The sequence below is a fragment of the Schistocerca gregaria genome, chromosome 2 (assembly GCF_023897955.1).
Source record: "Schistocerca gregaria isolate iqSchGreg1 chromosome 2, iqSchGreg1.2, whole genome shotgun sequence".
In the NCBI taxonomy this organism is placed as follows: Eukaryota; Metazoa; Arthropoda; class Insecta; order Orthoptera; family Acrididae; genus Schistocerca; species Schistocerca gregaria.
Genome location: NC_064921.1, coordinates 967,894,021 through 967,918,886, shown reverse-complemented (window position 1 = coordinate 967,918,886; position 24,866 = coordinate 967,894,021). Strand labels below are relative to the sequence as shown.

At 49.8% G+C, this 24,866-nt stretch overlaps 8 non-coding genes across 8 annotated transcripts; 1 reads left to right on the top strand and 7 right to left on the bottom strand.

Moving 5' to 3' along the window:
• Positions 1-9,868: 9,868 nt before the first annotated feature.
• Positions 9,869-9,940, bottom strand: Trnaq-uug (transfer RNA glutamine (anticodon UUG)). The gene has a single exon. It is a non-coding gene; the product is annotated as a tRNA-Gln (tRNA).
• Positions 9,941-10,496: 556 nt separating this feature from the next.
• Positions 10,497-10,568, top strand: Trnap-ugg (transfer RNA proline (anticodon UGG)). The gene has a single exon. It is a non-coding gene; the product is annotated as a tRNA-Pro (tRNA).
• A 1,151-nt stretch (positions 10,569-11,719) lies between these two features.
• On the bottom strand, positions 11,720-11,791 carry Trnaq-uug (transfer RNA glutamine (anticodon UUG)). The gene has a single exon. It is a non-coding gene; the product is annotated as a tRNA-Gln (tRNA).
• Positions 11,792-13,576: 1,785 nt separating this feature from the next.
• Trnaq-uug (transfer RNA glutamine (anticodon UUG)) lies at positions 13,577-13,648 on the bottom strand. The gene has a single exon. It is a non-coding gene; the product is annotated as a tRNA-Gln (tRNA).
• Positions 13,649-14,774: 1,126 nt separating this feature from the next.
• Positions 14,775-14,846, bottom strand: Trnaq-uug (transfer RNA glutamine (anticodon UUG)). The gene has a single exon. It is a non-coding gene; the product is annotated as a tRNA-Gln (tRNA).
• A 1,785-nt stretch (positions 14,847-16,631) lies between these two features.
• Trnaq-uug (transfer RNA glutamine (anticodon UUG)) lies at positions 16,632-16,703 on the bottom strand. The gene has a single exon. It is a non-coding gene; the product is annotated as a tRNA-Gln (tRNA).
• A 1,125-nt stretch (positions 16,704-17,828) lies between these two features.
• On the bottom strand, positions 17,829-17,900 carry Trnaq-uug (transfer RNA glutamine (anticodon UUG)). The gene has a single exon. It is a non-coding gene; the product is annotated as a tRNA-Gln (tRNA).
• A 6,408-nt stretch (positions 17,901-24,308) lies between these two features.
• On the bottom strand, positions 24,309-24,380 carry Trnaq-uug (transfer RNA glutamine (anticodon UUG)). The gene has a single exon. It is a non-coding gene; the product is annotated as a tRNA-Gln (tRNA).
• Between the last annotated feature and the right edge of the window lie 486 nt (positions 24,381-24,866).

Genomic DNA, 24,866 nt, shown 5'->3' with positions numbered 1-24,866 from the left:
TTTCGCGACAACCAAGCACTACGATAAACTAGCGAGTCTCTGAAAGTAAGCAATGCAACAGGACACACTGCATGTCGGGCCACCGGCAAGTGATACTGGCAAGTGCGTCTTGTGGAAAGCAATCTACGAGGCAGGATTAAGCCGTGTTCGATTACATATATCTATACCTGAAGACTGACACGTGTAACGATTCTATTCGTTTCCCAAGAACTAGTACATCGCATGCACGTTTGTTAAATGCACGCGCATGCAGCACCCAAAACGGAGAGATACTGGGACCAGCAGCTGAAGTCGTCTTCTCGCAGTTGAACCCCTTACGTTCCGTTATTAATCCTAGTAGCAAAAGCATAAGCATTTGGAGCGTTCCCCATTCACGTGTGGACTGCTATTAACAACAAACTGTCACACAACTCAAGCAGCTCTTTCAGCCTTCACATACACTGGTCCTCAGCACAGCTCATGTTGTTGGTGTCGGATTAAGAAACCTCTTTGAGAATACGGTCCATATTGGATGCTGCGACTAGCAACTGCGGCAAGATCTCAGTAGGTGGCGGTGTGCACACCTGCTTTCTTATGCGGCCTGTTGGTCTAGGGGTATGATTCCTGCTTTGGTTGCAGGAGGTCCCGGGTTCAAATCCCGCACAGGCACTACTTTTCGCTTTCGCGACAACCAAGCACTACGATAAACTAGCGAGTCTCTGAAAGTAAGCCATGCAACACTACAAACTGCATGTCGGGCCACCGGCCAATGATACTGGCAAGTGCGTCTTGTGGAAAGCAATCTACGAAGCAGGATTAAGCCGTGTTCGATTACTTATATCTATACCTAAAGACTGACACGTATAACGAATCTATTCGTTTCCCAAGAACTAGTACACTGCATGCACGTTTGTCAAATGCTCGCGCATGCAGCACCCAAAACGGAGAGATACTGGGACCAGCAGCTAAGGTCGTCTTCTCGCATTTGAACCCCTTACGTTCCGTTATTAATCCTAGTAGCAAAAGCATATGCATTTGGAGCGTTCCCCATTCACGTGTGTACTGCTATTAACAATTTGCCCCTCACGGACTGGAATTGAGCATCATCATGACATTAAACCTATAAGCTGCGATTTATTACATGTAGCGTCCTCAGGAATTGTTTGCGTGGCTAATGAAGCAACCAAGTAGGCTGAAACTGGAGGGAGCAACTTGGAATGTAGCGAGAATTCTTGCCAGTATTCGTACATGAAATGATGTCTAAGGGTCAGGAAATCAAAATCGCGGAACAGCCACTTTCGTATGGTTGATGCTTTGTGCTGGAAGCAGCCTAGCTATGAAAACAGCTATGGTCACAGAGTACTGTCGAAAAGTGCGTGCTGTCACACAACGCTACGTAGTGGGCGGATGGTGCGTAACACGATAACATTTGCACTTCACACGATCGACATACTGTCACACAACTCAAGCAGCTCTTACTGCCTTCACATACACTGGTCCTCAGCACAGCTCATGTTGTTGGTGTCGGATTAAGAAACCTCTTTGAGAATACGGTCCATAATGGATGCTGCGACTAGCAAGTCCGGCAAGATCTCAGTAGGTGGCGGTGTACACACCTGCTTTCTTGTGCGGCCTGTTGGTCTAGGAGTGTGATTCCTGCTTTGGGCGCTGGAGGTCCTGGGTTCAAATCCCGGACAGGCCCTACTGTTCACTTTCGCGACAACCAAGCACTACGATAAACTAGCGAGTCTCTGAAAGCAAGCCACGCAACAGGACAAACTGCATGTCGGGCCACCGGCCAATGATACTGGCAAGTGCGTCTTGTGGAAAGCAATCTACGAAGCAGGATTAAGCCGTGTTCGATTACTTATATCTATACCTAAAGACTGACACGTATAACGAATCTATTCGTTTCCCAAGAACTAGTACACTGCATGCACGTTTGTTAAATGCTCGCGCATGCAGCACCCAAAACGGAGAGATACTGGGACCAGCAGCTGAGGTCGTCTTCTCGCAGTTGAACCCCTTACGTTCCGTTATTAATCCTAGTAGCAAAAGCATAAGCATTTGGAGCGTTCCCCATTCACGTGTGGACTGCTATTAACAATTTGCATTACATGATCCTAGCTAAAATTCTGGATATACAATCCAACTACCAGCTCGTACACATTTCTAGAAACAATCGCAAAACACAGTGTTAGGTTCCACCGAGACTCGAACTCGGATCGCTGATTTCAAAGTTCAGAATGCTGACCATTACACCATGGAACCGGGTGCCCCTCGCGGACTGTAATTGAGCAGCATCATGACATTAAACCTATAAGCTGCGATTTATTACATGTAGCGTCCTCAGGAATTGTTTGCGTGGCTAATGAAGCAACCAAGTAGGCTGAAAGTGGAGGGAGCAACTTGGAATGTAGCGAGAATTCTTGCCAGTATTCGTACATGAAATGATGTCTAAGGGTCAGGAAATAAAAATCGCGGAACAGCCACTTTCGTATGGTGGATGCTTTGTGCTGGAAGCAGCCTAGCTATGAAAACAGCTATGGTCACAGAGTACTGTCGAAAAGTGCGTGCTGTCACACAACGCTACGTAGTGGGCGGATGGTGCGTAACACGATAACATTTGCACTTCACACGATCGACATACTGTCACACAACTCAAGCAGCTCTTTCTGCCTTCACATACACTGGTCCTCAGCACAGCTCATGTTGTTGGTGTCGTATTAAGAAACCTCTTTGAGAATACGGTCCATATTGGATGCTGCGACTAGCAAGTGCGGCAAGATCTCAGTAGGTGGCGGTGTACACACCTGCTTTCTTGTGCGGCCTGTTGGTCTAGGAGTGTGATTCCTGCTTTGGGCGCTGGAGGTCCTGGGTTCAAATCCCGGACAGGCACTACTTTTCACTTTCGCGACAACCAAGCACTACGACAAACTAGCGAGTCTCTGAAAGCAAGCCACGCAACAGGACAAACTGCATGTCGGGCCACCGGCCAATGATACTGGCAAGTGCGTCTTGTGGAAAGCAATCTACGAAGCAGGATTAAGCCGTGTTCGATTACTTATATCTATACCTAAAGACTGACACGTATAACGAATCTATTCGTTTCCCAAGAACTAGTACACTGCATGCACGTTTGTTAAATGCTCGCGCATGCAGCACCCAAAACGGAGAGATACTGGGACCAGCAGCTGAGGTCGTCTTCTCGCAGTTGAACCCCTTACGTTCCGTTATTAATCCTAGTAGCCAAAGCATAAGCATTTGGAGCGTTCCCATTTCACGTGTGGACTGCTATTAACAATTTGCATTACATGATCCTAGCTAAAATTCTGGATATACAATTCCAACTACCAGCTTGTACACATTTCTAGAAACGATCGCAAAACACAGATTCAGGTTCCACCGAGACTCCAACTCCGATCGCCGGATTCAAAGTCCAGAGTGCTAACCATTACACCATGGAACCGGGTGCCCCTCGCGGACTGGAATTGAGCAGCATCATGACATTAAACCTATAAGCTGCGATTTATTACATGTAGCGTCCTCAGGATGTGTTTGCGTGGCTAATGAAGCAACCAAGTAGGCTGAAAGTGGAGGGAGCAACTTGGAATGTAGCGAGAATTCTTGCCAGTATTCGTACATGAAATGATGTCTAAGGGTAAGGAAATCAAAATCGCGGAACAGCCACTTTCGTATGGTGGATGCTTTGTGCTGGAAACAGCCTAGCTATGAAAACAGCTATGGACACAGAGTATTGTCGAAAAGTGCGTGCTGTCACACAACGCTACGTAGTGGGCGGATGGTGCGTGACACGATAACATTTGCACTTCACACGATCGACATACTGTCACACAACTCAAGCAGCTCTTTCAGCCTTCACATACACTGGTCCTCAGCACAGCTCATGTTGTTGGTGTCGGATTAAGAAACCTCTTTGAGAATATGGTTCATATTGGATGCTGCGACCAGCAAGTGCGGCAAGATATCTGTAGGTGGCGGTGTGCACACCTGCTTCCTTGTGCGGCCTGTTGGTCTAGGGGTAATTCGGCCTTTGGCTGTGGAGCGGTGCGGTACGTCCCGGCCGCTCCGTGTCGCGTTTCCGGGTGTGTTGTTGTTTACCGCACAGGCGCCCTAGTGTTACGTATTGCCGTCACGTTCCTGACACACGATGGCTCTTTCGTATCGGAAAGCCACGATCAAGCTGCAGTTTGACACTACGTACTCTAGGTCCAAGGCCCACGAAGTAGAGCGTTTTTTACGCGATGTGGTACATGTTGATCCTAACGAGCTGATCGGTATCCACTTATCTATTGTCTCCAGCGTCGTATATCTTAAGTTCACTGACGACGAAGCATGTGACAAACTTCTCGGACGCTCGACGGCAGGTTATCGGTTCTGCCACTCAGACGGAAACGTGGGTGTGGTGACGCTTGGACGTGCTGGATTGGGAATCTAAAATGTGCGCGTGTTTGAGCTCCCTTTTGAAGATCCAGCGGATTTGGTCACCCTTGCTCTTCGACTCTATGGAACAGTTCTCGGCCACACGGCCGAAAAACGGAAGACCTTCGACACTTACACTGTCCTTAACGGGGTGCGACAAGTCCGTATTGACCTGCGTCGCCATATTCCTTCGTATCTCACGATCGCTGGTTGCAGGCCAATAATTATTTACGACGGTCAGCCGAGAACCTGCTCCGGTTATGGCCAGACGGGACACATGCGTACCGAATGCCTGCAATGCCGTCTCGCGCAGACACCCTCGACCGACCAGATTCGTCCGTCAACACCGACCTCTCTGCCGATTACGTATGTAGCGGCGGCGAGACGGGAGACGCCAGCTGTATATGACGAACCCACTGTATTGGTGCGAGCTTTGGAGGACCCTGCAGTAGCTTCCACGGAGCCGCAAGCGTCTTTCAGTGCTGATGCTACTGATGTCCTTTCGTCGGACCCCGGCGCACCGTCACAACGGCTCGCCGACGGTGCGATGGAAGTTGAAGCACAGGATGCAGCGTCCTCCCCTTGCCCTACGTCGGAAACAGAGGCGCGGCAGCGTAAGCAGAAATCACCCAAGCGTCATAAGAAGCGGCGCAAGACAACCGACGACGTAGAACAGCCCGAGGCGATACCGCTGGATGACGAGGTGCCTCAACCGCTCCACCGCGCCGACACAGGCGACCCTACCGTCTCACACGGTTCGACGTCTTCTCCCACTACCGCTGGGTCTGGACCACATGAGGAAGCGGGAGATCACCGCAGCTCCGACACCGGGGATGCACCCTTGCCTCCGTCTGCCTCTCGAGATCCAGTGGTGTCAACGTCCCTGGGCGACTGGGCGCAGGAGATGGAGTTGCAGGATGCGTTTCAGAACCAAGACGATGCACCGATGCCGATGGCAGCGTCTACGTGGCCGGCGACAGACGCCTAGGACGGCATGAGCACCTCTCGTCGCTGCCTAGCACTTCGCAAGACCGGCGCTCCACGTCACGACTAATGCCCTCCTGTCATACCATGGTCACCTCCCGAGACTTGATGGACCAGGCATACCGCCTCGCCACGATCAACGTCAATGGCATTACATCTGATGTCAAGATCCGTATGCTGAAGGATACGTTACGCGCTGCGGATCTGGACGTTGTTTTCCTTAAAGAAGTCCGATCAGGACTCTGTCTCGATGCCTACGGATATGACGCCTACACTATGCCTGCAGATGTGGGCGGTGGAGGTACGGCGATTCTACTGCGGGAAGGGATAATGGCAACTGATGTCTCCTATTTACCGTCGGCCCGGGGGGTCGCACTCACGATTGGTACAGTACGTCTGGTGAACTTATATGCTCCTTCAGGCACCGGCAAAAGGAGAGAACGGCGCACCTTTTTTGCCGAAGATATAGCCCCGCTCTTCCAGGGCAATACCGACCACTTGGTAGTAGGCGGCGATTTTAATTGTGTGCTTCGCCCATCCGACCAGGAGCCACACTATACCACCTGCCCGGCACTCCAGGCACTTGTACAGGACTTGGCCTTGTTGGACACCTGGATCATCCAACACGGCGACCGTCGAGCACACACCTACTTTACTAGTCACTCCGCGAGCCGTTTGGATCGATTCTACGTCACCCGCGGCCTACGATCGGCCGTTGTCGACGCTGAGATGTGGCCGGCAGCGTTCACGGATTACCTCGCATATGTGTGTACTCTCACCCTTCCCCGCCAGCGCGTCCGCCGAAGTAGGGGTCCGTGGCGCCTCAATGTGGCCCTTCTTGATGAGATAAATTGCAGACGCGCAGTCGAGTCCACATGGAGCAATTGCCTCCGGCGTTTACCCGCCTACCGTTCTGTACTTCAATGGTGGTTACGGTGTGCAAAACCCGCACTGTGCCGAACATTAGTCAGCTATGGACGCGACCGAGCGCGCTGGTATACTGCGACTACTGATTTTTACTATACTGCCCTCCGCGAACTGGCTGTACAACCGCCGTCGCCAGAGCGACAATCAGCACTACAACGCGTCAAGGCACAATTGCTTCGTATCAACGCCGTACGTCTTGCGGGTGTGCTGGTGCGAGCGAGGACGACTGATGATGTTCGTGGCGAACGACCTTCCCTCCACCATATCATTCAAGAACGCCGAAGACGCAAGAGGCAGCTCATTACCGAGGTTGAGACGGAGGACGGGCGACGCGTTGACGCACAAATGGATATCGTCCGAGCGTTCACACAGTCATATAAACTTCTTTACGAGAGGGAGTCCCACATGAATGTAGGGGTCAGGGAAGTCCTATCTGACCTACCAGTCTCTCGGAACCTACAAGATGATGCTACGCTCTTGTTGGCGGTGACTTTGGAAGAACTGCGAGAGGCTCTGTTGCGTGGCTCTCCCAACAAAACGCCTGGCCCTGACGGCCTCCCTCTTGAATTTTACAAGCGGTTCTTTGATCTCATGGGCCCAATGTGGGTCAGGATGTACAGTGAACTCCTGGACGCCGATTTTCAGGTACCATCTGACTTTACTGAGGGTCTCTTGATCCCTGTGCCCAAACCCGGCGGAGGCCGTCACCCTCTTGATTTTCGCCCGTTGACAATGCTCAACACTGACTATAAGCTGTTGACACGCATGCTCCGTGAGAGGCTCAAACCTACGGTAATGGCGGCCATTCACACTGATCAAACCTGCCTCGGGGGCGACACTAATGGGTTTACGACTTTAAGCACCTATAGAGACGTGGTGGCGCTCATGCAAACTTGCCGCCTCCAAGGCGCTCTTGTTGCGCTGGACTTCGACCATGCTTTCGACCGCGTTAACCATGGTTTCCTGCGTGCTGTTATGGAACACATCGGTGTCCCGCGTCTGACGACGTCTGTTGTGCTTCGATTGATCCACGGGGCTGTCACGAGGATTATGATCAACGGCTGTCGGTCCGCCCCCGTCCGTGTCAACAGGTCCGTCCGGCAGGGTTGTCCTCTTTCTGCCATGCTCTTCGCCGTTGCCCTCGAACCAGCTCTTCACGGACTACGGCGACGCTTAGAAGGACTTACCCTCCGTTCCGTAACCTTTCGATGTGGTGCATACGCCGACGATGTTATGTTCTTAGCACGGTCTGGTGACGAAATACACACGGCGTTTTCCTGGCTCCACCAGTATGGGGCGGTGGCAGGCAGTGTGCTCAACCTTCGGAAATCACGCTACATGGAGGTAGGACGAGGAATGCCTGCAGGTCTGGCCGTACCTCTGACAAAGGTCCCGATGCTCAAGTGTTTAGGGATATCACTCCATCGACAAATACAACGCACGGCGGGCTTTACGTATCGTATGGTCTTATGACGACTCCGTTTAGAGGCTCGTCTCAATAAATTCAGATCATTGAACATTTTGCAACGCGCCCAATACGTTAATATGTACATGGCTTCTCACCTTAACCATTACGCCCATGTACTGCCGACAACGGACACGATGGCTTCCAGGATACAGGCAGTGTTTGGACGCGTGGTGAACGATGGTGCTGTTTTCAAGATCCGTTTTGTTACGCTTACTTTACCCTTCGACAAAGGCGGTGTTGGACTCACTCACGTCAAGCACAGAGCGCTGGCACTGTATCTCCGTTCCATGAGGCGACTCTGGCTTTCACCAACAGCCAGTCTCCCAGGCCTACTGATTGAAGAAGTGGCCCCACGTACGCGGTACCAGTTGGACATTTATCGCCCTCGCTGTCACACATTAGAACGTTTTTCGTAGAGCATAGCTATGTGTTGCGGGTTATATCGGAGACACGGAATCCGACAGCGAAGACTTATTATAGTGCTCTCCAGCACTGGACTCCGGATAACGACATTGTACGGCGCCACCCTACGGTCGACTGGCCACGAGTATGGCGAGCCATCCACGCGCCGTTCCTGTCTACTTTCGTGCGGTCGACGTGGTATGTGGTCGTTAACGAGAAACTTCCAACCCGACAACGGCTGCATGCCATTAACCTAATTGACGACCCTGTGTGCCCCCGTTGCACGACGTTAGACACGGACGAACATAGACTGAACTGTGGCCCCGCGCGTGAGTGCTGGAAACTGATCCGCCAGATCCTGGCTTTCCTGCTCCGCCGCCCCTACGTTTCGATTTTACCCCAAGAACTCTTTCATCCCCACGCTGTCTATTTCCCTATGACCCGGATGAATGCGGTTAATTGGGTACGAGGAATGGCGATACACTACATATACCGCGATGGAGACAAAGACGTCCTCGATTTATGGTACTATATGATCGACGAGTTTCTGGTCTTAACGAACAGACAGGATTACCGGAACCTTTTTGCGAACTATTTGGGTTCGTCATTCATGGACCCACCACCCAGCTGGGGTGTGCCGGGTGTGAGAAGACATTAACTTGTAGATGTGATCTTTCCACGATTCCCCTATGGTAACAGAAACAGTCTCTGACTGTGTGCAGCGGCACCGGGCGCTCCAACGATTGGTGACTGGTGATGTCCAATGCGATGACGACCGCCCGTTCCTGGCCGCCCGCCTAGCAATGTGACCGCGGCGAGCAAGATGGCCCTTTTTAGTTCACTTTTTTGGCAACTTTTTGCGCATGGCTGCCTTGTTTATCTTTAATGCATTCTCCACAAAAAAAAATGTTGTTAGTAGTTTGTGAAATAAGCACTGTAGGCTGTGATTATATTTTTGTTGAGCTTAATAATTAGTGTGTGTAGAAACACCATTTTCTTTAAGTATTCATTGACATATTTCTGTACATGTTATTTGCATAAGTGCCTTAGTACAAATTCAGTTTTGTGGCTTTGTAAAAAAAAAAAAAAAACAAAAAAAAAACGAAAAAAGGGTATGATTCATGCTTTGGGTGCAGGAGGTCCCGGGTTCAAAATCCGGACAGGCCCTACTTTTCACTTTCGCGACAAACAAGCATTACGATAAACTAGCGAGTCTCTGAAAGTAAGCCATGCAACAGGACAAACTGCATGTCTGGCCACCGGCCAATGATACTGGCAAGTGCGTCTGGTGGAAAGCAATCTACGAAGCAGGATTAAGCCGTGTTCGATTATGTATATCTATACCTAAAGACTGACACGTATAACGATTCTATTCGTTTCCCAAGAACTAGTACATCGCATGCACGTTTGTTAAATGCACGCGCACGCAGCACCCAAAACGGAGAGATACTGGGACCAGCAGCTGAGGTCGTCTTCTCGCATTTGAGCCCCTTACGTTCCGTTATTAATCATAGTAGCAAAAGCATAAGCATTTGGAGCGTTCCCCATTCACGTGTGGACTGCTATTAACAATTTGCATTACATGATCCTAGCTAAAATTCTGGATATTCAATTCCAACTACCAGCTCGTAAACATTTCTAGAAACGATCGCAAAACACAGATTCAGGTTCCACCGAGACTCGAACTCGGATCGCTGGATTCAAAGTCCAGAGTGCTAACCATTACACCATGGAACCGGGTGCCCCTCGCGGACTGGAATTGAGCAGCATCATGACATTAAACCTATAAGCTGCGATTTATTACATGTAGCGTCCTCAGGAAGTGTTTGCGTTTCTAATGAAGCAACCAAGTAGGCTGAAAGTGGAGGGAGCAACTTGGAATGTAGCGAGAATTCTTGCCAGTATTCGTACATGAAATGATGTCTAAGGGTCAGGAAATGAAAATCGCTTAACAGCCACATTCGTATGGTGGATGCTTTGTGCTGGAAGCAGCCTAGCTTTGAAAACAGCTACGGACACAGAGTACTGTCGAAAAGTGCGTGCTGTCACACAACGCTACGTAGTGGGCGGATGGTGCGTGACACGATAACATTTGCACTTTACACGATCGACATACTATCACACAACTCAAGCAGCTCTTTCAGCCTTCACATACACTGGTCCTCAGCACAGCTCATGTTGTTGGTGTCGGATTAAGAAATCTCTTTGAGAATTTGGTCCATATTGGATGCTGCGACTAGCAAGTGCGGCAAGATATCAGTAGGTGGTGGGGTGCACACCTGCTTCCTTGTGCGGCCTGTTGGTCTAGTGGTATGATTCCTGCTTTGGGTGCTTGAAGTCCCGGGTTCAAATCCCGGACAGGCCCTACTTTTCACTTTCGCGACAACCAAGCATTACGATAAACTAGCGAGTCTCTGCGAGTAAGCCATGCAACAGGACAAACTGCATGTCGGGCCACCTGCCAATGATACTGGCGTCTTGTGAAAAGCAATCTACAAAGCAGGATTAAGCCGACTTCGATTACTTATATCTATACCTAAAGACTGCCGCGTATAACGAATCTATTCGTTTCCCAAGAACTAGTACATCGCATGCACGTTTGTTAAATGCACGCGCATGCAGCACCCAAAACGGAGAGATACTGGGACCAGCAGCTGAGGTCGTCTTCTCGCAGTTGAACCCCTTACGTTCCGTCATTAATCCTAGTAGCAAAAGCATAAGCATTTGGAGCGTTCCCCATTCACGTGTGGACTGCTATTAACAACACACTGTCACACAACTCAAGCAGCTCTTTCAGCCTTCACATACACTGGTCCTAAGCACAGCTCATGTTGTTGGTGTCGGATTAAGAAACCTCTTTGAGAATATGGTCCATATTGGATGCTGCAACTAGCAAGTGCGGCAAGATATCAGTAGGATGCGGGGTGCACACCTGCTTCCTTGAGCGGTCTGTTCTTCTAGGGGTATGATTCCTGCTTTGGGTGCAGTAGGTCCCGGGTTCAAATCCCGTACAGTCCCTACTTTTCACTTTCGCGACAACCAAGCACTATGATAAACTAGCGAGTCTCTGAAAGTAAGCCATGCTACGGGGCAAACTGCATGTCTGGAAACCGGAAAATAATACTGGCAAGTGCGTCTTGTGGAAAGCAATCTACGAAGCAGGATTAAGCCGTGTTCGATTACTTATATCTATACCTAAAGACTGACACGTATAACGATTCTATTCGTTTCCCAAGAACTAGTACATCGCATGCACGTTTGTTAAATACACGTGCATGCAGCACCAAAAAAGGAGAGATACTGGGACCAGCAGCTGAGGTCGTCTTCTCGCAGTTGAGCCCCTTACGTTCCGTTATTAATCATAGTAGCAAAAGCATAAGCATTTGGAGCGTTCCCCATTCACGTGTGGACTGCTATTAACAATTTGCATTACATGATCCTAGCTAAAATTCTGGATATACAATTCCAACTACCAGCTCGTACACATTTCTAGAAACGATCGCAAAACACAGATTCAGGTTCCACCGAGACTCGAACTCGGATCGCTGGATTCAAAGTCCAGAGTGCTAACCATTACACCATGGAACCGCGTGCCCCTCGCGGACTGTAATTGAGCAGCATCATGACATTAAACCTATAAGCTGCGATTTATTACATGTAGCGTCCTCAGGAAGTGTTTGCGTGGCTAATGAAGCAACCAAGTAGGCTGAAAGTGGAGGGAGCAACTTGGAATGTAGCGAGAATTATGGTCAGTATTCGTACATGAAATGATGTCTAAGGGTCAGGAAATGAAAATCGCTTAACAGCCACTTTCGAATGGTGGATGCTTTGTGCTGGAAGTAGCTTAGCTATGAAAACGGCTATGGACACAGAGTACTGTCGAAAAGTGCGTGCTGTCACACAACGCTACGTAGTGGGCGGATGGTGCGTGACACGATAACATTTGCACTTCACACGATCGACATACTGTCACACAACTCAAGCAGCTCTTTCAGCCTTCACATACACTGGTCCTCAGCACAGCTCATGTTGTTGGTGTCGGATTAAGAAACCTCTTTGATAATATGGTCCATATTGGATGCTGCGACTAGCAAGTGCGGCAAGATCTCAGTAGGTGGCGGTGTGCACACCTGCTTTCTTGTGCGGCCTGTTGGTCTAGGGGTGTGATTCCTGCTTTGCGCGCTGGAGGTGCCGGGTTCAAATCCCGGACAGGCCCAACTTTTCACTTTCGCGACAACCAAGCACTACGATAAACTAGCGAGTCTCTGAAAGTAAGCCATGCAACAGGACAAACTGCATGTCTGGCCACCGGCTAATGATACTGGCAAGTGCGTCTTGTGGAAAGCAATCTACGAAGCAGGATTAAGCCGTGTTCGATTACTTATATCTATACCTAAAGACTGACACGTATAACGAATCTACTCGTTTACCAAGAACTAGTACATCGCATGCACGTTTGTTAAATGCACGCGCATGCAGCACCCAAAACGGAGAGATACTGGGACCAGCAGCTGAGGTCGTCTTCTCGCAGTTGAACCCCTTACGTTCCGTTATTAATCCTAGTAGCAAAAGCATAAGCATTTGGAGCGTTCCCCATTCACGTGTGGACTGCTATTAACAACATACTGTCACACAACTCAAGCAGCTCTTTCAGCCTTCACATACACTGGTCCTAAGAACAGCTCATGTTGTTGGTGTCGGATTAAGAAACCTCTTTGAGAATATGGTCCATATTGGATGCTGCAACTAGCAAGTGCGTTAAGATATCAGTAGGATGCGGGGTGCACACCTGCTTCCTTGAGCGGTCTGTTGGTCTAGGGGTATGATTCCTGCTTTGGGTGCAGTAGGTCCCGGGTTCAAATCCCGTACAGGCCCTACTTTTCACTTTCGCGACAACCAAGCACTATGATAAACTAGCGAGTCTCGGAAAGTAAGCCATGCTACAGGGCAAACTGCATGTCTGGAAACCGGAAAATAATACTGGCAAGTGCGTCTTGTGGAAAGCAATCTACGAAGCAGGATTAAGCCGTGTTCGATTACTTATATCTATACCTAAAGACTGACACGTATAACGATTCTATTCGTTTCCCAAGAACTAGTACATCGCATGCACGTTTGTTAAATACACGCGCATGCAGCACCCAAAACGGAGAGATACTGGGACCAGCAGCTGAGGTCGTCTTCTCGCAGTTGAGCCCCTTACGTTCCGTTATTAATCATAGTAGCAAAAGCATAAGCATTTGGAGCGTTCCCCATTCACGTGTGGACTGCTATTAACAATTTGCATTACATGATCCTAGCTAAAATTCTGGATATACAATTCCAACTACCAGCTCGTACACATTTCTAGAAACGATCGCAAAACACAGATTCAGGTTCCACCGAGACTCGAACTCGGATCGCTGGATTCAAAGTCCAGAGTGCTAACCATTACACCATGGAAACGCGTGCCCCTCGCGGACTGTAATTGAGCAGCATCATGACATTAAACCTATAAGCTGCGATTTATTACATGTAGCGTCCTCAGGAAGTGTTTGCGTGGCTAATGAAGCAACCAAGTAGGCTGAAAGTGGAGGGAGCAACTTGGAATGTAGCGAGAATTATGGTCAGTATTCGTACATGAAATGATGTCTAAGGGTCAGGAAATGAAAATCGCTTAACAGCCACTTTCGAATGGTGGATGCTTTGTGCTGGAAGTAGCTTAGCTATGAAAACGGCTATGGACACAGAGTACTGTCGAAAAGTGCGTGCTGTCACACAACGCTACGTAGTGGGCGGATGGTGCGTGACACGATAACATTTGCACTTCACACGATCGACATACTGTCACACAACTCAAGCAGCTCTTTCAGCCTTCACATACACTGGTCCTCAGCACAGCTCATGTTGTTGGTGTCGGATTAAGAAACCTCTTTGATAATATGGTCCATATTGGATGCTGCGACTAGCAAGTGCGGCAAGATCTCAGTAGGTGGCGGTGTGCACACCTGCTTTCTTGTGCGGCCTGTTGGTCTAGGGGTGTGATTCCTGCTTTGCGCGCTGGAGGTGCCGGGTTCAAATCCCGGACAGGCCCAACTTTTCACTTTCGCGACAACCAAGCACTACGATAATCTAGCGAGTCTCTGAAAGTAAGCCATGCAACAGGACAAACTGCATGTCTGGCCACCGGCCAATGATACTGGCAAGTGCGTCTTGTGGAAAGCAATCTACGAAGCAGGATTAAGCCGTGTTCGATTACTTATATCTATACCTAAAGACTGACACGTATAACGAATCTACTCGTTTCCCAAGAACTAGTACATCGCATGCACGTTTGTTAAATGCACGCGCATGCAGCACCCAAAACGGAGAGATACTGGGACCAGCAGCTGAGGTCGTCTTCTCGCAGTTGAGCCCCTTACGTTCCGTTATTAATCATAGTAGCAAAAGCATAAGCATTTGGAGCGTTCCCCATTCACGTGTGGACTGCTATTAACAATTTGCATTACATGATCCTAGCTAAAATTCTGGATATACAATTCCAACTACCAGCTCGTACACATTTCTAGAAACGATCGCAAAACACAGATTCAGGTTCCACCGAGACTCGAACTCGGATCGCTGGATTCAAAGTCCAGAGTGCTAACCATTACACCATGGAACCGCGTGCCTCTCGCGGACTGTAATTGAGCAGCATCATGACATTAAACCTATAAGCTGCGATTTATTACATGTAGCGTCCTCAGGAAGTGTTTGCGTGGCTAATGAAGCAACCAAGTAGGCTGAAAGTGGAGGGAGCAACTTGGAATGTAGCGAGAATTATGGTCAGTATTCGTACATGAAATGATGTCTAAGGGTCAGGAAATGAAAATCGCTTAACAGCCACTTTCGAATGGTGGATGCTTTGTGCTGGAAGTAGCTTAGCTATGAAAACGGCTATGGACACAGAGTACTGTCGAAAAGTGCGTGCTGTCACACAACGCTACGTAGTGGGCGGATGGTGCGTGACACGATAACATTTGCACTTCACACGATCGACATACTGTCACACAACTCAAGCAGCTCTTTCAGCCTTCACATACACTGGTCCTCAGCACAGCTCATGTTGTTGGTGTCGGATTAAGAAACCTCTTTGATAATATGGTCCATATTGGATGCTGCGACTAGCAAGTGCGGCAAGATCTCAGTAGGTGGCGGTGTGCACACCTGCTTTCTTGTGCGGCCTGTTGGTCTAGGGGTGTGATTCCTGCTTTGCGCGCTGGAGGTGCCGGGTTCAAATCCCGGACAGGCCCAACTTTTCACTTTCGCGACAACCAAGCACTACGATAAACTAGCGAGTCTCTGAAAGTAAGCCATGCAACAGGACAAACTGCATGTCTGGCCACCGGCTAATGATACTGGCAAGTGCGTCTTGTGGAAAGCAATCTACGAAGCAGGATTAAGCCGTGTTCGATTACTTATATCTATACCTAAAGACTGACACGTATAACGAATCTACTCGTTTACCAAGAACTAGTACATCGCATGCACGTTTGTTAAATGCACGCGCATGCAGCACCCAAAACGGAGAGATACTGGGACCAGCAGCTGAGGTCGTCTTCTCGCAGTTGAACCCCTTACGTTCCGTTATTAATCCTAGTAGCAAAAGCATAAGCATTTGGAGCGTTCCCCATTCACGTGTGGACTGCTATTAACAACATACTGTCACACAACTCAAGCAGCTCTTTCAGCCTTCACATACACTGGTCCTAAGAACAGCTCATGTTGTTGGTGTCGGATTAAGAAACCTCTTTGAGAATATGGTCCATATTGGATGCTGCAACTAGCAAGTGCGGCAAGATATCAGTAGGATGCGGGGTGCACACCTGCTTCCTTGAGCGGTCTGTTGGTCTAGGGGTATGATTCCTGCTTTGGGTGCAGTAGGTCCCGGGTTCAAATCCCGTACAGGCCCTACTTTTCACTTTCGCGACAACCAAGCACTATGATAAACTAGCGAGTCTCGGAAAGTAAGCCATGCTACAGGGCAAACTGCATGTCTGGAAACCGGAAAATAATACTGGCAAGTGCGTCTTGTGGAAAGCAATCTACGAAGCAGGATTAAGCCGTGTTCGATTACTTATATCTATACCTAAAGACTGACACGTATAACGATTCTATTCGTTTCCCAAGAACTAGTACATCGCATGCACGTTTGTTAAATACACGCGCATGCAGCACCCAAAACGGAGAGATACTGGGACCAGCAGCTGAGGTCGTCTTCTCGCAGTTGAGCCCCTTACGTTCCGTTATTAATCATAGTAGCAAAAGCATAAGCATTTGGAGCGTTCCCCATTCACGTGTGGACTGCTATTAACAATTTGCATTACATGATCCTAGCTAAAATTCTGGATATACAATTCCAACTACCAGCTCGTACACATTTCTAGAAACGATCGCAAAACACAGATTCAGGTTCCACCGAGACTCGAACTCGGATCGCTGGATTCAAAGTCCAGAGTGCTAACCATTACACCATGGAAACGCGTGCCCCTCGCGGACTGTAATTGAGCAGCATCATGACATTAAACCTATAAGCTGCGATTTATTACATGTAGCGTCCTCAGGAAGTGTTTGCGTGGCTAATGAAGCAACCAAGTAGGCTGAAAGTGGAGGGAGCAACTTGGAATGTAGCGAGAATTATGGTCAGTATTCGTACATGAAATGATGTCTAAGGGTCAGGAAATGAAAATCGCTTAACAGCCACTTTCGAATGGTGGATGCTTTGTGCTGGAAGTAGCTTAGCTATGAAAACGGCTATGGACACAGAGTACTGTCGAAAAGTGCGTGCTGTCACACAACGCTACGTAGTGGGCGGATGGTGCGTGACACGATAACATTTGCACTTCACACGATCGACATACTGTCACACAACTCAAGCAGCTCTTTCAGCCTTCACATACACTGGTCCTCAGCACAGCTCATGTTGTTGGTGTCGGATTAAGAAACCTCTTTGATAATATGGTCCATATTGGATGCTGCGACTAGCAAGTGCGGCAAGATCTCAGTAGGTGGCGGTGTGCACACCTGCTTTCTTGTGCGGCCTGTTGGTCTAGGGGTGTGATTCCTGCTTTGCGCGCTGGAGGTGCCGGGTTCAAATCCCGGACAGGCCCAACTTTTCACTTTCGCGACAACCAAGCACTACGATAATCTAGCGAGTCTCTGAAAGTAAGCCATGCAACAGGACAAACTGCATGTCTGGCCACCGGCCAATGATACTGGCAAGTGCGTCTTGTGGAAAGCAATCTACGAAGCAGGATTAAGCCGTGTTCGATTACTTATATCTATACCTAAAGACTGACACGTATAACGAATCTACTCGTTTCCCAAGAACTAGTACATCGCATGCACGTTTGTTAAATGCACGCGCATGCAGCACCCAAAACGGAGAGATACTGGGACCAGCAGCTGAGGTCGTCTTCTCGCAGTTGAACCCCTTACGTTCCGTTATTAATCCTAGTAGCAAAAGCATAAGCATTTGGAGCGTTCCCCATTCACGTGTGGACTGCTATTAACAATTTGCATTACATGATCCTAGCTAAAATTCTGGATATACAATCCAACTACCAGCTCGTACACATTTCTAGAAACAATCGCAAAACACAGAGTTAGGTTCCACCGAGACTCGAACTCGGATCGCTGGATTCAAAGTTCAGAATGCTGACCATTACACCATGGAACCGGGTGCCCCTCGCGGACTGTAATTGAGCAGCATCATGACATTAAACCTATAAGCTGCGATTTATTACATGTAGCGTCCTCAGGAATTGTTTGCGTGGCTAATGAAGCAACCAAGTAGGCTGAAAGTGGAGGGAGCAACTTGGAATGTAGCGAGAATTCTTGCCAGTATTCGTACATGAAATGATGTCTAAGGGTAAGGAAATCAAAATCGCGGAACAGCCACTTTCGTATGGTGGATGCTTTGTGCTGGAAACAGCCTAGCTATGAAAACAGCTATGGACACAGAGTATTGTCGAAAAGTGCGTGCTGTCACACAACGCTACGTAGTGGGCGGATGGTGCGTGACACGATAACATTTGCACTTCACACGATCGACATACTGCAACACAACTCAAGCAGCTCTTTCAGCCTTCACATACACTGGTCCTCAGCACAGCTCATGTTGTTGGTGTCGGATTAAGAAACCTCTTTGAGAATATGGTTCATATTGGATGCTGCGACCAGCAAGTGCGGCAAGATATCTGTAGGTGGCGGTGTGCACACCTGCTTCCTTGTGCGGCCTGTTGGTCTAGGGGTAATTCGGCCTTTGGCTGTGGAGCGGTGCGGTACGTCCCGGCCGCTCCGTGTCGCGTTTCCGGGTGTGTTGTTGTTTACCGCACCGGCGCGCTAGTGTTACGTATTGCCGTCACGTTCCTGACACACGATGGCTCTTTCGTATCGGAAAGCCACGATCAAGCTGCAGTTCGACACTACGTACTCTAGGTCCAAGGCCCACGAAGTAGAGCGTTTTTTACCCGATGTGGTACATGTTGATCCTAACGAGCTGATCGGTATCCACTTATCTATTGTCTCCAGCGTCGTATATCTTAAGTTCACTGACGACGAAGCATGTGACAAACTTCTCAGACGCTCGACGGCAGGTTATCGGTTCTGCCACTCAGACGGAAACGTGGGTGTGGTGACGCTTGGACGTGCTGGATTGGGAATCCAAAATGTGCGCGTGTTTGAGCTCCCTTTTGAAGATCCAGCGGATTTGGTCACCCTTGCTCTTCGACTCTATGGAACAGTTCTCGGCCACACGGCCGAAAAACGGAAGACCTTCGACACTTACACTGTCCTTAACGGGGTGCGACAAGTCCGTATTGACCTGCGTCGCCATATTCCTTCGTATCTCACGATCGCTGGTTGCAGGCCAATAATTATTTACGACGGTCAGCCGAGAACCTGCTCCGGTTATGGCCAGACGGGACACATGCGTACCGAATGCCTGCAATGCCGTCTCGCGCAGACACCCTCGACCGACCAGATTCGTCCGTCAACACCGACCTCTCTGCCGATTACGTATGTAGCGGCGGCGAGACGGGAGACGCCAGCTGTATATGACGAACCCACTGTATTGGTGCGAGCTTTGGAGGACCCTGCAGTAGCTTCCACGGAGCCGCAAGCGTCTTTCAGTGCTGATGCTACTGATGTCCTTTCGTCGGACCCCGGCGCACCGTCACAACGGCTCGCCGACGGTGCGATGGAAGTTGAAGCACAGGATGCAGCGTCCTCCCCTTGCCCTACGTCGGAAACAGAGGCGCGGCAGCGTAAGCAGAAATCACCCAAGCGTCATAAGAAGCGGCGCAAGACAACCGACGACGTAGAACAGCCCGAGGCGATACCGCTGGATGACGAGGTGCCTCAACCGCTCCACCGCGCCGACACAGGCGACCCTACCGTCTCACACGGTTCGACGTCTTCTCCCACTACCGCTGGGTCTGGACCACATGAGGAAGCGGGAGATCACCGCAGCTCCGACACCGGGGATGCACCCTTGCCTCCGTCTGCCTCTCGAGATCCAGTGGTGTCAACGTCCCTGGGCGACTGGGCGCAGGAGATGGAGTTGCAGGATGCGTTTCAGAACCAAGACGATGCACCGATGCCGATGGCAGCGTCTACGTGGCCGGCGACAGACGCCTAGGACGGCATGAGCACCTCTCGTCGCTGCCTAGCACTTCGCAAGACCGGCGCTCCACGTCACGACTAATGCCCTCCTGTCATACCATGGTCACCTCCCGAGACTTGATGGACCAGGCATACCGCCTCGCCACGATCAACGTCAATGGCATTACATCTGATGTCAAGATCCGTATGCTGAAGGATACGTTACGCGCTGCGGATCTGGACGTTGTTTTCCTTCAAGAAGTCCGATCAGGACTCTGTCTCGATGCCTACGGATATGACGCCTACACTATGCCTGCAGATGTGGGCGGTGGAGGTACGGCGATTCTACTGCGGGAAGGGATAATGGCCACTGATGTCTCCTATTTACCGTCGGCCCGGGGGGTCGCACTCACGATTGGTACAGTACGTCTGGTGAACTTATATGCTCCTTCAGGCACCGGCAAAAGGAGAGAACGGCGCACCTTTTTTGCCGAAGATATAGCCCCGCTCTTCCAGGGCAATACCGACCACTTGGTAGTAGGCGGCGATTTTAATTGTGTGCTCCGCCCATCCGACCAGGAGCCACACTATACCACCTGCCCGGCACTCCAGGCACTTGTACAGGACTTGGCCTTGTTGGACACCTGGATCATCCAACACGGCGACCGTCGAGCACACACCTACTTTACTAGTCACTCCAAACGGCTCGATTCTACGTCACCCGCGGCCTACGATCGGCCGTTGTCGACGCTGAGATGTGGCCGGCAGCGTTCACGGATCACCTCGCATATGTGTGTACTCTCACCCTTCCCCGCCAGCGCGTCCGCCGAAGTAGGGGTCCGTGGCGCCTCAATGTGGCCCTTCTTGATGAGATAAATTGCAGACGCGCAGTCGAGTCCACATGGAGCAATTGCCTCCGGCGTTTACCCGCCTACCGTTCTGTACTTCAATGGTGGTTACGGTGTGCAAAACCCGCACTGTGCCGAACATTAGTCAGCTATGGACGCGACCGAGCGCGCTGGTATACTGCGACTACTGATTTTTACTATACTGCCCTCCGCGAACTGGCTGTACAACCGCCGTCGCCAGAGCGACAATCAGCACTACAACGCGTCAAGGCACAATTGCTTCGTATCAACGCCGTACGTCTTGCGGGTGTGCTGGTGCGAGCGAGGACGACTGATGATGTTCGTGGCGAACGACCTTCCCTCCACCATATCATTCAAGAACGCCGAAGACGCAAGAGGCAGCTCATTACCGAGGTTGAGACGGAGGACGGGCGACGCGTTGACGCACAAATGGATATCGTCCGAGCGTTCACACAGTCATATAAACTTCTTTACGAGAGGGAGTCCCACATGAATGTAGGGGTCAGGGAAGTCCTATCTGACCTACCAGTCTCTCGGAACCTACAAGATGATGCTACGCTCTTGTCGGCGGTGACTTTGGAAGAACTGCGAGAGGCTCTGTTGCGTGGCTCTCCCAACAAAACGCCTGGCCCTGACGGCCTCCCTCTTGAATTTTACAAGCGGTTCTTTGATCTCATGGGCCCAATGTGGGTCAGGATGTACAGTGAACTCCTGGACGCCGATTTTCAGGTACCATCTGACTTTACTGAGGGTCTCTTGATCCCTGTGCCCAAACCCGGCGGAGGCCGTCACCCTCTTGATTTTCGCCCGTTGACAATGCTCAACACTGACTATAAGCTGTTGACACGCATGCTCCGTGAGAGGCTCAAACCTACGGTAATGGCGGCCATTCACACTGATCAAACCTGCCTCGGGGGCGACACTAATGGGTTTACGACTTTAAGCACCTATAGAGACGTGGTGGCGCTCATGCAAACTTGCCGCCTCCAAGGCGCTCTTGTTGCGCTGGACTTCGACCATGCTTTCGACCGCGTTAACCATGGTTTCCTGCGTGCTGTTATGGAACACATCGGTGTCCCGCGTCTGACGACGTCTGTTGTGCTTCGATTGATCCACGGGGCTGTCACGAGGATTATGATCAACGGCTGTCGGTCCGCCCCCGTCCGTGTCAACAGGTCCGTCCGGCAGGGTTGTCCTCTTTCTGCCATGCTCTTCGCCGTTGCCCTCGAACCAGCTCTTCACGGACTACGGCGACGCTTAGAAGGACTTACCCTCCGTTCCGTAACCTTTCGATGTGGTGCATACGCCGACGATGTTATGTTCTTAGCACGGTCTGGTGACGAAATACACACGGCGTTTTCCTGGCTCCACCAGTATGGGGCGGTGGCAGGCAGTGTGCTCAACCTTCGGAAATCACGCTACATGGAGGTAGGACGAGGAATGCCTGCAGGTCTGGCCGTACCTCTGACAAAGGTCCCGATGCTCAAGTGTTTAGGGATATCACTCCATCGACAAATACAACGCACGGCGGGCTTTACGTATCGTATGGTCTTATGACGACTCCGTTTAGAGGCTCGTCTCAATAAATTCAGATCATTGAACATTTTGCAACGCGCCCAATACGTTAATATGTACATGGCTTCTCACCTTAACCATTACGCCCATGTACTGCCGACAACGGACACGATGGCTTCCAGGATACAGGCAGTGTTTGGACGCGTGGTGAACGATGGTGCTGTTTTCAAGATCCGTTTTGTTACGCTTACTTTACCCTTCGACAAAGGCGGTGTTGGACTCACTCACGTCAAGCACAGAGCGCTGGCACTGTATCTCCGTTCCATGAGGCGACTCTGGCTTTCACCAACAGCCAGTCTCCCAGGCCTACTGATTGAAGAAGTGGCCCCACGTACGCGGTACCAGTTGGACATTTATCGCCCTCGCTGTCACACATTAGAACGTTTTTCGTAGAGCATAGCTATGTGTTGCGGGTTATATCGGAGACACGGAATCCGACAGCGAAGACTTATTATAGTGCTCTCCAGCACTGGACTCCGGATAACGACATTGTACGGCGCCACCCTACGGTCGACTGGCCACGAGTATGGCGAGCCATCCACGCGCCGTTCCTGTCTACTTTCGTGCGGTCGACGTGGTATGTGGTCGTTAACGAGAAACTTCCAACCCGACAACGGCTGCATGCCATTAACCTAATTGACGACCCTGTGTGCCCCCGTTGCACGACGTTAGACACGGACGAACATAGACTGAACTGTGGCCCCGCGCGTGAGTGCTGGAAACTGATCCGCCAGATCCTGGCTTTCCTGCTCCGCCGCCCCTACGTTTCGATTTTACCCCAAGAACTCTTTCATCCCGACGCTGTCTATTTCCCTATGACCCGGATGAATGCGGTTAATTGGGTACGAGGAATGGCGATACACTACATATACCGCGATGGAGACAAAGACGTCCTCGATTTATGGTACTATATGATCGACGAGTTTCTGGTCTTAACGAACAGACAGGATTACCGGAACCTTTTTGCGAACTATTTGGGTTCGTCATTCATGGACCCACCACCCAGCTGGGGTGTGCCGGGTGTGAGAAGACATTAACTTGTAGATGTGATCTTTCCACGATTCCCCTATGGTAACAGAAACAGTCTCTGACTGTGTGCAGCGGCACCGGGCGCTCCAACGATTGGTGACTGGTGATGTCCAATGCGATGACGACCGCCCGTTCCTGGCCGCCCGCCTAGCAATGTGACCGCGGCGAGCAAGATGGCCCTTTTTAGTTCACTTTTTTGGCAACTTTTTGCGCATGGCTGCCTTGTTTATCTTTAATGCACTCTCCAAAAAAAAAAAAAATGTTGTTAGTAGTTTGTGAAATAAGCACTGTAGGCTGTGATTATATTTTTGTTGAGCTTAATAATTAGTGTGTGTAGAAACACCATTTTCTTTAAGTATTCATTGACATATTTCTGTACATGTTATTTGCATAAGTGCCTTAGTACAAATTCAGTTTTGTGGCTTTGTAAAAAAAAAAACAAAAAAAACGAAAAAAGGGTATGATTCATGCTTTGGGTGCAGGAGGTCCCGGGTTCAAAATCCGGACAGGCCCTACTTTTCACTTTCGCGACAAACAAGCATTACGATAAACTAGCGAGTCTCTGAAAGTAAGCCATGCAACAGGACAAACTGCATGTCTGGCCACCGGCCAATGATACTGGCAAGTGCGTCTGGTGGAAAGCAATCTACGAAGCAGGATTAAGCCGTGTTCGATTATGTATATCTATACCTAAAGACTGACACGTATAACGATTCTATTCGTTTCCAAGAACTAGTACATCGCATGCACGTTTGTTAAATGCACGCGCACGCAGCACCCAAAACGGAGAGATACTGGGACCAGCAGCTGAGGTCGTCTTCTCGCATTTGAGCCCCTTACGTTCCGTTATTAATCATAGTAGCAAAAGCATAAGCATTTGGAGCGTTCCCCATTCACGTGTGGACTGCTATTAACAATTTGCATTACATGATCCTAGCTAAAATTCTGGATATTCAATTCCAACTACCAGCTCGTAAACATTTCTAGAAACGATCGCAAAACACAGATTCAGGTTCCACCGAGACTCGAAATCGGATCGCTGGATTCAAAGTCCAGAGTGCTAACCATTACACCATGGAACCGGGTGCCCCTCGCGGACTGGAATTGAGCAGCATCATGACATTAAACCTATAAGCTGCGATTTATTACATGTAGCGTCCTCAGGAAGTGTTTGCGTTTCTAATGAAGCAACCAAGTAGGCTGAAATGGGAGGGAGTAACTTGGAATGTAGCGAGAATTCTTGCCAGTATTCGTACATGAAATGATGTCTAAGGGTCAGGAAATGTAAATCGCTTAACAGCCACATTCGTATGGTGGATGCTTTGTGCTGGAAGCAGCCTAGCTATGAAAACAGCTACGGACACAGAGTACTGTCGAAATGTGCGTGCTGTCACACAACGCTACGTAGTGGGCGGATGGTGCGTGACACGATAACATTTGCACTTCACACGATCGACATACTGTCACACAACTCAAGCAGCTCTTTCAGCCTTCACATACACTGGTCCTCAGCACAGCTCATGTTGTTGGTGTCGGATTAAGAAATCTCTTTGAGAATTTGGTCCATA